The 9,102-nt window shown below is 41.4% G+C and overlaps 1 protein-coding gene across 3 annotated transcripts in view; it reads right to left on the reverse strand.

Moving 5' to 3' along the window:
• pdlim5b (PDZ and LIM domain 5b) overlaps nucleotides 1–8,665 on the reverse strand; it is a 71,911-nt gene extending 63,246 nt beyond the window's left edge. For 2 of the 3 annotated variants that reach the window (XM_023983707.2, XM_023983706.2), the window contains exon 1: nucleotides 8,544–8,660. The gene's annotated coding sequence lies outside the window, so the exon portion shown is untranslated. Of the gene's footprint in view, nucleotides 1–8,543 lie in introns of all 3 variants that reach the window. The other variant, XM_023983703.2, reaches the window with a different exon arrangement.
• Nucleotides 8,666–9,102: the final 437 nt, after the last annotated feature.

Consider the following 9,102-nt stretch of genomic DNA (forward strand, 5'->3'; position numbering starts at 1 on the left):
CCTCTGTGGAGATGGGAGAACCATCTCTGCAGCACTCCACCAATCATGCCTTTATGGTAGAATGGCCAGACGGAAGCCACTCCTCAGTAAAAAGCACAACAGCCTGCTTGAAGTTTGCCAAAAGGCACCTAAAAGACTCAGACCATGAAAAACAAGATTCTCTGGTCTGATGAAACCTACATTGAACTCTTTGGCCTGAATGCCAAGTGTCACGTCTGGAGGAAACCTGGCACCATCCCTACGGTGAAGCATGGTGGTGGCAGCATCATGCTGTCGGGATGTTTTTCAGCGGCATAGACAGGGAGACTAGTCAGGATTGAAGCAAAGAAACAGAGCAAAGTATAGAGAGATCCTTGATGAAAACCTGCTCCAGAGCGCTCAGGACCTCAGATTGGGGTGAAGGTTCACCTTCCAACAAGACAACGACACTAAGCACACAGCCAAGACAACGCAGGATTGGCTTTGGGACAAGTCTCTGAATGTCCTTGTGTGGCCCAGCCAGAGCCCGGACTTGAACCCGATCAAACATCTCTGGAGAGACCTAAAAATAGATGTCAGTTTGGATGGGGAGCGTTGCTGCACAAAGCTTGAGAGGATCTTCAGAGAAGAATGGGAGAAACTCCCCAAATGCAGGTGTGCCAAGCTTGTAGCGTCATACCCAAGAAGATTTGAGGCTGTAATCGTTGCCAAAAGGTGCTTCAACAAAGTACTGAGTAAAGGGTCTGAATACTTACGTAAATGTGATATTTAGGTTTTTTATTTTTCAATAAATGTGCAACAATTTCTAAAAACCTGTTTTTGCTTTATCATTATGGGGTATTGTGTGYAGATTGAGGGGGAAAAAAACAATAATTCTGAACCTATATACATTTTACAGACACAGTATATTTTACATGGGTTGTTGTTATTAGTCCCACCCTTCAGTTCCATTCAACCCCTCCCATCTATCTCTTAACACCATCCATATTAGATTTCTACTTGCCATATATTTGTGCTGTTTCACAAGTTCTGAACCTTTCTATTCTCATAGTTCCTACAGATTGTAAATTTAAAAGAAACATTTTTGCTATAAGTATTATTATATTATTGATCGGTTGACTATGATTTTAAGTCTCTATCTATTTTGCCATTTATATGAGGAAAGGGGGATACCTAGTCAGTTGTAGAACTGAATGCATTCAACTGAAAAGTGTCTTCCGCATTTAACCCAACCCCTCTGAATCAGAGAGGTGCGGAGGGCTGCTTTAATCGACATCCAAGTCTTTGGCGCCCAGGGAACAGTTGGTTAACTGCCTTGCTCAGGGGAAGATTTTTACCTTGTCAGCCCGGGGATTTGATCTAGCAACCTTTCGGTTAGTGGCCCAACACTCCTACCCGCCAGGCTACCTGCTGCCCCATATGGCCTAGTGGTTAGAGCGTTGGACTAGTAACCGAAAGGTTGCAAGATCGAATCCCCGAGCTGACAAGGTAAAAATCTGTGGTTCTGCCTGTGAACAAGGCAGTTCACTGTTCCTAGGCAAATAAGAATTTGTTCTTAACTGACTTACCTAGCTAAATAAAGGTCAAAATAAAATAAAAGATGACACAGCTGTACATTTTTTGGTCCTTAAATTAAACTTTATATTTCACAATTTTCTTTCCCCTTCCACTTCCATTTTGTGGTAATGGTGCAATTAGTTGGTTTTTTGGTTATAGCAGACATTCCTATATATTTTTGTTAAATGTGTGACAACTCCACCAGTTATACCTTTTTATTGTATTGAAAAAAAAGTTTATTTTTATTAATTAGTATATTTGAGTTTAAAAACAATATCTGTTGTATTATTTGTTCTGTATTTTTCTGGTGGATTAAACTGAAATTGCAACCAACTTCCTATGGCCTGTTTTAGATGATTCATTTTAGATGATTCCGTTTTCAAATAACCAAAAGTGAGAGGTTGTAATCTGAATAAAGGAGAAAAGGCCATTCTTGAACATGGGGTGAGACATTCTTACTAATTTGCTAGAAAACAAGTTCGGATTTAAGTATAACTTTTGCATGACTGACGCCTATAGTGAGGGGTCTAATGCTTTAATATTTAATCATTTCTGCCCTCAATTCATATTCATTATATAAATAGGCCCTTTTAAATTTTGTCTGGGTTGCCATTCCAAATAAAATTATATATGTTTTGCTCGTATAATATATATATATWTTTTTTTTAACAGGTCACTAGGTGTAGGCAAGACCATAAGCAAATAGGTAAACTGTGATATGACTAAAGAGTTAATCAGGGCGATTTTTCCACAAATAGACAGGTAGACTTTTCCATGGTTGCAAGATCTTATCTATTTTTGCAAACTTTTTCTTCAAATTTATTGGAGTGAGATCATTTCTTTCTTTTGGAATATGTATACCGAGTATGTCCACATCACCGTCAGACCATTTTATTGGTAAACTACACGGTAATGTAATTTGATTTGAGTAATCTTAAAGTATATTCAGTTCATCTCCCCCACAAAAAAAAATATTTCCCCCCCAAAGTTTAAAAAAAGAAAATGTTATTTTTACTCAAACCACCCGTGGGCCTGATCCAACCCAAGGGCCATATGTTAGACATCCCTGATTTATACTGTAACATCAAAAACATATCCTATACTGTATGTGTGGGTATGTCTGACTGCAGAAAATGTCACATAGAAATGTCCATGATATATACTGAACAAAAATATAAAACGCAACATGTAAAGTGCTGGTCCCATGTTTCATGAGCTGACATAAAAGTTCCCGGACATTTTCCATACGCACAAAAAGCTTATTTCTCTCAAATGTTGTCTTTACATCCCTGTTAGTGAGCAGTTCTCTTTTGCCAAGATAATCCATCCACCTGACAGGTGTGGCATATCAAGAAGCTGATTAAACAGAATGATCATTACACAGGTGCACTTTGTGCTGGGGACAATAAAGGGACACTCTAAAATGTGAAGTTGTGTCACAGCACAATACCACAGATGTCTCAAGTTTTGAAGGAGTGTGCAATTGACCTGCTGACTGCAGGAATGTCCATCGGAGCTGTTGCCAGAGAATTGAATGTTCATTTCTCTACCATAAACTGCCTCCAACGTCGGTTTAGAGAATTTGTCAGTACGTCCAACCAGCCTCACAATCGCAGACCACGTGTAACCACGCCAGCCCAGGACTTCCACATCCGGCTTCTTTACTGCGGGGACGTCACCCGGACAACTGATGAAAATTAGGAGTATTTCTGTCTGTAATAAAGCCTTTTTGTGGGGAACAACTCATTCTGATTGGCTGGACCTGGCTCCCAAGTGGGTGGGCCTATGCCCTCCCAGGCCCACCCATGGCTGTGCCCCTGCCCAGTCATGTGAAATCCATAGATTAKGGCCTAATGAATTTATTTAAATTAACTGATTTCCTTACATGAACTGTAACTCGCATGTTTCATTTATATTTTTGTTCAGTATAATAACAAAACAGACCCAGAAAAACATTTACGTGTCAACAAAACCTTCAAAGCAACGATAAATTTAATCAGCTCTCATTTAATTTATTTCACAAAAGTGTCTTCCCTACTGAGGTCACAAAGAACAATCAATCCACAACTGAAATATCATTAGCGGGTGAAAACGGACAGTCCCATGACAGTGCTGTGCCTATTTATGCTTTGTGTGTTTGTGCCACCGTGTACATCAGCTTACACAGAGTGTAGTGTGCAGTATTTTAAGAGTGTGAGTTGGGAAGGCTACTGCTGTTAAGTGGAGTGGAGTGCTATGTTGATCCAGCATAACCCAAACAAACATTCCTCCTCAACAATAGATTACAGACTAGCAGCTTACTGAGGAACCCCAAAACTAGCCATGATCAATTCTAGCTTACATCGAATGAATTTCCACTGTTTGTCATTCTACCAATGTCATCTCAAAACCTTGCTAGATAGATGGCTAAATAACTAACTTCTCKCTCTTGTAGAGCCCAAACTAAATATTAGTTCGCTGATATTATCCTTTTAACTCTATATTGGTAAATCGACCAATAACCTTTTTTCCCAGCCTATTTATTGGTTATCTGAACACTTCTGATGATGTCATTATTGTCACAATATATGAAATCAACATTGAAGCATATTTATTAGACAACTGCTCTTTTGGATGGCAATTTAGGAGAATTCAGTGTGGGGAAATGACACTGTAATTTACCCACTGTAAAACAGTATATCGGCAGGTATAAATCGGTATCGGTAGGTTTCGCTTCCCCCCCCAAAAAAATCTGAATCAGACCCMAAAAAACATCTCGGTCAGGCTCTACCCTCTTGTCTTCAATAGACTGTTAGTGTGGAACAGGCCCAGGTGGACTGGATTATAGCACAGCACTCAATGTTCCAGACAGTAGAACTGAGAGAGCTAATTATTACTTCTCTGATCCAGCCCTCTCCAGGAGCAGGCCACTGGCAGGAGAGGAGAGGTACGTAGGTCATAGGGCACGAGACCAGCGGGGACTGTGAGGTAGGCCAAAAATCTATACCCACGTGAAAGCAAAAGAGGCTCCAGCTGTGTTTGTTGTCAATTTAAACTACACTTTGAACTGAGAAAGTTTCCCTTCACTGAACACACTACTGAGTTGTTAACACTGTCCTATTTTGACATGGGCCAGGGCAGGGGGTGGAGGGGAAGACTATTGGCTCTCGATAAGATATTATCTAACACTTTCACCACTATGTTTAGGCCCAATCTACTTTAAAAAGAAATACTGCTTATTATCTTTCCGCGCAATAATAATGACTTTTACATCACATCTCAGATTTCTCTGTGGGAAATCTTTCCATATCCTGTATCAAAACTGTCCTTTGTGTAAGTGATCAGGACAAAGATATGGAGTCATGCCAGCAGCATCACACCTCACTGACACAACAAGCTAATACTAAACACCCAGGAAGTGACACATTTTTTATTTTACCGTTATTTTACCAGGTAAATTGAGAACACGTTCTCATTTACAGCAACGACCTGGGGAATAGTTACAGGGGAGAGGAGGGGGAAGAATGAGCCAGTTGTAAGCTGGGACTAGAGGGCCAGGGACTAGAGGGCCAGACACAGACGGTGAGGACAGACCACCCATAAACATACAAACTGAGTAAGAGATATGAAAGAAAAAGAGAAACAATCTAGAGGAAKTTATTGCTTAATTCATGCCCGTCATTATAAAAATCGACAGCGCCAGGTCTCTTTAACGTATTTCAACTGATAGGCCAATTAGGTGTTCTAAATAGAAACAAGAAAAAAGGGTTTCATACACTCTTAGAAAAAAGGGTTCCAAAACAGTTCTTCCCCTTTTTGATTCCAGGTCGAACTCCTTTGGGTTCCATGTAGAACCTTCTGTGGAAAAGGTTCTACATGGAACCAAAAACGGTTCTCTTATGGGGACAGCCAAAGAACCCTTTTAGATTCTAGAAAGCACCTTTTTTCCTAAGAGTGTACCCACTCCACTAGCTCGTCTCTGAATTTTAAGCTAAACTGAGGTGATTAAGGTATTGTACTGTGATTACCAGCAATATCCATCAACTAGTGAATCCCAGTGTAAAACCGTGTAAATGCTGTCATGTCTTCAGACTGATCTGTCTATAGGGCTTAGTACTGTAGGCTGCTGCTTGGGCTGGTGCCACTGTGCCTGTTGGGGAGAGAGCAGCAGAAACAGGCAGAGCCAGAGACACACCCTGGAAGGCCAGGGACGAGTTGGAACTCAACCCAACACCACTACTCAGTGACTGAGCCTTTCACTGGAGCCCTGAGGGCTTGACTGATTGGTGCTGCCACATTTGTCAACCACCTGGCAAGAATGTACTATACTGTAGGACTTTGAGGGGGGGGGGGGACAGGACTAACAGTGTGTCCTACTGACTCAAACTCACCTCCATGTTGCTTTACCTGAACGAACAATACCAATAGTCACAGACACATTATGGCATGCATGGTGCAGTCGAGCATTTCATGCGCTGTTGAATTTCATTGGTTTTGACACGGCCTATTTTTACATTCCCTTTCCATTGAAAATAAGCAAAAGTATAATTATTGAACAACTAAATCATTGTGAGTGAGTGAGCTAGCAGAAGTCCAGACTCAGAGTTTTCATGTCCAGGAAGGAATAAATAAGAGGTTCTGAAGGAGATGGCCAGTCAGAGTTTTGGCTAAGAGAGACCTCAGGCATCTCTCTACCACACACACCTCTGTAAGGGAAAAAGTGCTGTCAAATGGTTGGACTAAGGGCTTTGTGAGTATGGGTCCATGCATGCCCATGTGTACATCTAGTGCACTTTAAACCATGTTGCAGGTTAATGTGTACACGTGACCTCTGCCCGTCACACAAGCTTGACGTTGACGCAAAAACACAATGAGACTGATTGAGTGTATAGACCATAACACTGTTGCAAGAGCAGTTAGTCAATTAGCCCCATTATGCAGGTGAGATTACCCACTATGGTAGATAAAGTCAGTGCGACGTCGGATTTGTTTTGCTTCCAGACTAAGTATTGTCTTCCATGGTTCCTTTTGGAACGTGCACAGGTGCTAACTTGTTTAGCACAGTTGCCTGGGACATCAGTAGACACCACAGAAGATAACAGGTTGAGGATGATGTGGACCACAATGATTCACCACGTTTCACAACAGCTTCTAAAACAGACATTGCCAATAAATTGTATCCGTATCCGACAGGGACACTCATTTCAGTTGAAAAGGGAGAGAACAAATGTTCTGCTGGGGAGTAGTTCATGAGTAATACTGCCCTGTCATCCAAAACATGATATTTCAGTGCTGTAAGTCATGCCGTCAGTCACACCTCCACACTGTGGCCTGGGTAGTAAATGGTGAACCCTGAGGGCCAGAGCACCACCTGCTCCAGCATGTCACCTGACCTCTACCTTACACCCCTCCCCTCTCCTCCCTCAGTCAGACTTCTTGCCCACTGGTTATGTGGCTGACTGATCCCACCTGGAGCAGGCGTGGCAGACTCTTTAACACAGGTGGTGGTGAATCACTGGCAGCCAGGAGGGGAGAGCAGAGGGTAGAGGTGGAGGGACAGAAGGAGATGAGGGAGGTGGGAGTCACACACCTGGAGAACAACAGGACACACGCCTCTGCAACCTCAGACACACACGTACTGATGTACTCATTATAGGCACCCTTCTCCAGTGTGACCCAGGGCTGAGCTGAGCTAACTATGTCCAGGGCTCAGGGGAAATTACAAGCCCAACAGCACCAACCTAGAGTTCCCCAAGAGGACAATCTGGCACTAACCATCTGGTATTCAACATGTTTTCAGAGTACATCCAATCGGGTGGATACTAATTATATGCCACTTACTAAGGAAGCAAAAACAACGGGGACTGACCTTTAACTCAGACTTCCTTCCTAACCTCTCCAAATGTGCAAATCAATAGTGGGTCAAGGATCAAATCTTTCACACTGCATATCTGAGTATAGGTCAAGGTCTGCAGTTCAGTTTGCACAGCTGATGCATGGATTCTTTTCTAAGTACACCACACTGAACTGTTATCATAACTTCAGAAGTTCCTGTGCTAATTTCTACGGTTTTAGGACATGAGGTTTTCCTCGGGTGATGAAAAACAAGCCACTATTAACTCAGAAATGCCGGTCAGCACTTAGCGAACAGAAGTAGATCATTAGTTTGTCCAAAACAAATGTTAGCTGTACAAGACACAGACTCCCTCTAAACCAACTCCACAGCAGCTTAACCTCTGTCGAGCATAAAGCTGTTTATAAATGCTCATGACAAAAAKACATACCTGTCGATCGTTACAAAATGTGTCTGTACACCTGTCACCTGATGTTAAAAAAAAAAACTGCTTCAAAAGTTTCCTGACCTTCACTGATTAGACATTTAAAAATAGCTCCTGTAATTATAGTTCATGTCAACAGAGCAGTCACGCAAACTGGACTAGAGACACATGACAACGTTTTTATAACTGAGCCTTGGTAGTACCCAAAGCACACTCTGCTCAGTGTAATATTGAACAACGTTTACTTCATGTCAATGCATGCCTGTCTTACACACCCTATTCTGATACAACGCAAAGGAAATAAATACCTTTCACAATTTTTCACACAGATCTCAACATGTTCCCTTTCCTTGCCAAGTATTAGGCTACATTGCTGTACTTGGCTACTGCACATGAGATACATAATAGTACACCAAGTAAATCCACATTCAATTCTCTTCCTCTCTCTCTGTAGGACAGTTAGTGTATTTGTGCCACCAGTGTCTCAATAACTATAACATGTTATATCAACCTTTAAAATTGTCTATAAAAACGACACATTACTTCAAACAAACCTTTTTATGACTATATATTAAAAACTTGGCTACAGTATCCTCCACCACTATTGTTTTGTGGGTGTGACTACGCACACTAGCTCGTATCACCTTTAAACAAAAATAAAAGTAGCCTAACAATTGCCTATCCATCTATTTCGAATAGTTTTCCCATTCAATGTATGTGTCTGTCCCCCTCTGTATCTGTTGTGCTCACCTTTTCGTGGATGAGGCAAAGCCGGTTTGGTCGAGGTGTTGAGGTGTGAAAGCGTGTGACCGTTCTGCCGCTACCACGAGTTTCAGACTGAACTGAAGTGAACGGAACTATGACTTCCGCATCGCCCTATCTCATCTGACTGGCCCATACCACGGTAGGCGGGCAATCCCGATTACTTCAGTAAGCGCGACAATGTTCCAGAATGTAAAAATCATATTGATCAATTTTACTTGCAAGATGGTTACATTTGTACCCACTTGTTAAGAATATCTGTACAATTTTAAAGGAAGAAAAACGTATAGACGATTCAATTACTGCCTGCCTATGCCTAGCCTATAGATATGTTTCACAAATTATCTATAGGCCTACTAGCAATCATACTACATAAAGGGTAATGTAAAAGGTCAATGATCAAAAAAGTAATCGACCAAAGGTCCTTGGTCAAAGGTCATTGGATCAGAATATCATACAGAATTTAATAGTAGAGTGTATTGTTATCGACAAAACATAAAATATCCAGTTGTATTCATTTCAATGTGGTTTCATTTTAATTATGTCT

The sequence above is a fragment of the Salvelinus sp. IW2-2015 genome, linkage group LG4q.1:29, assembly GCF_002910315.2.
Source record: "Salvelinus sp. IW2-2015 linkage group LG4q.1:29, ASM291031v2, whole genome shotgun sequence".
Lineage (NCBI taxonomy): Eukaryota > Metazoa > Chordata > Actinopteri > Salmoniformes > Salmonidae > Salvelinus > Salvelinus sp. IW2-2015.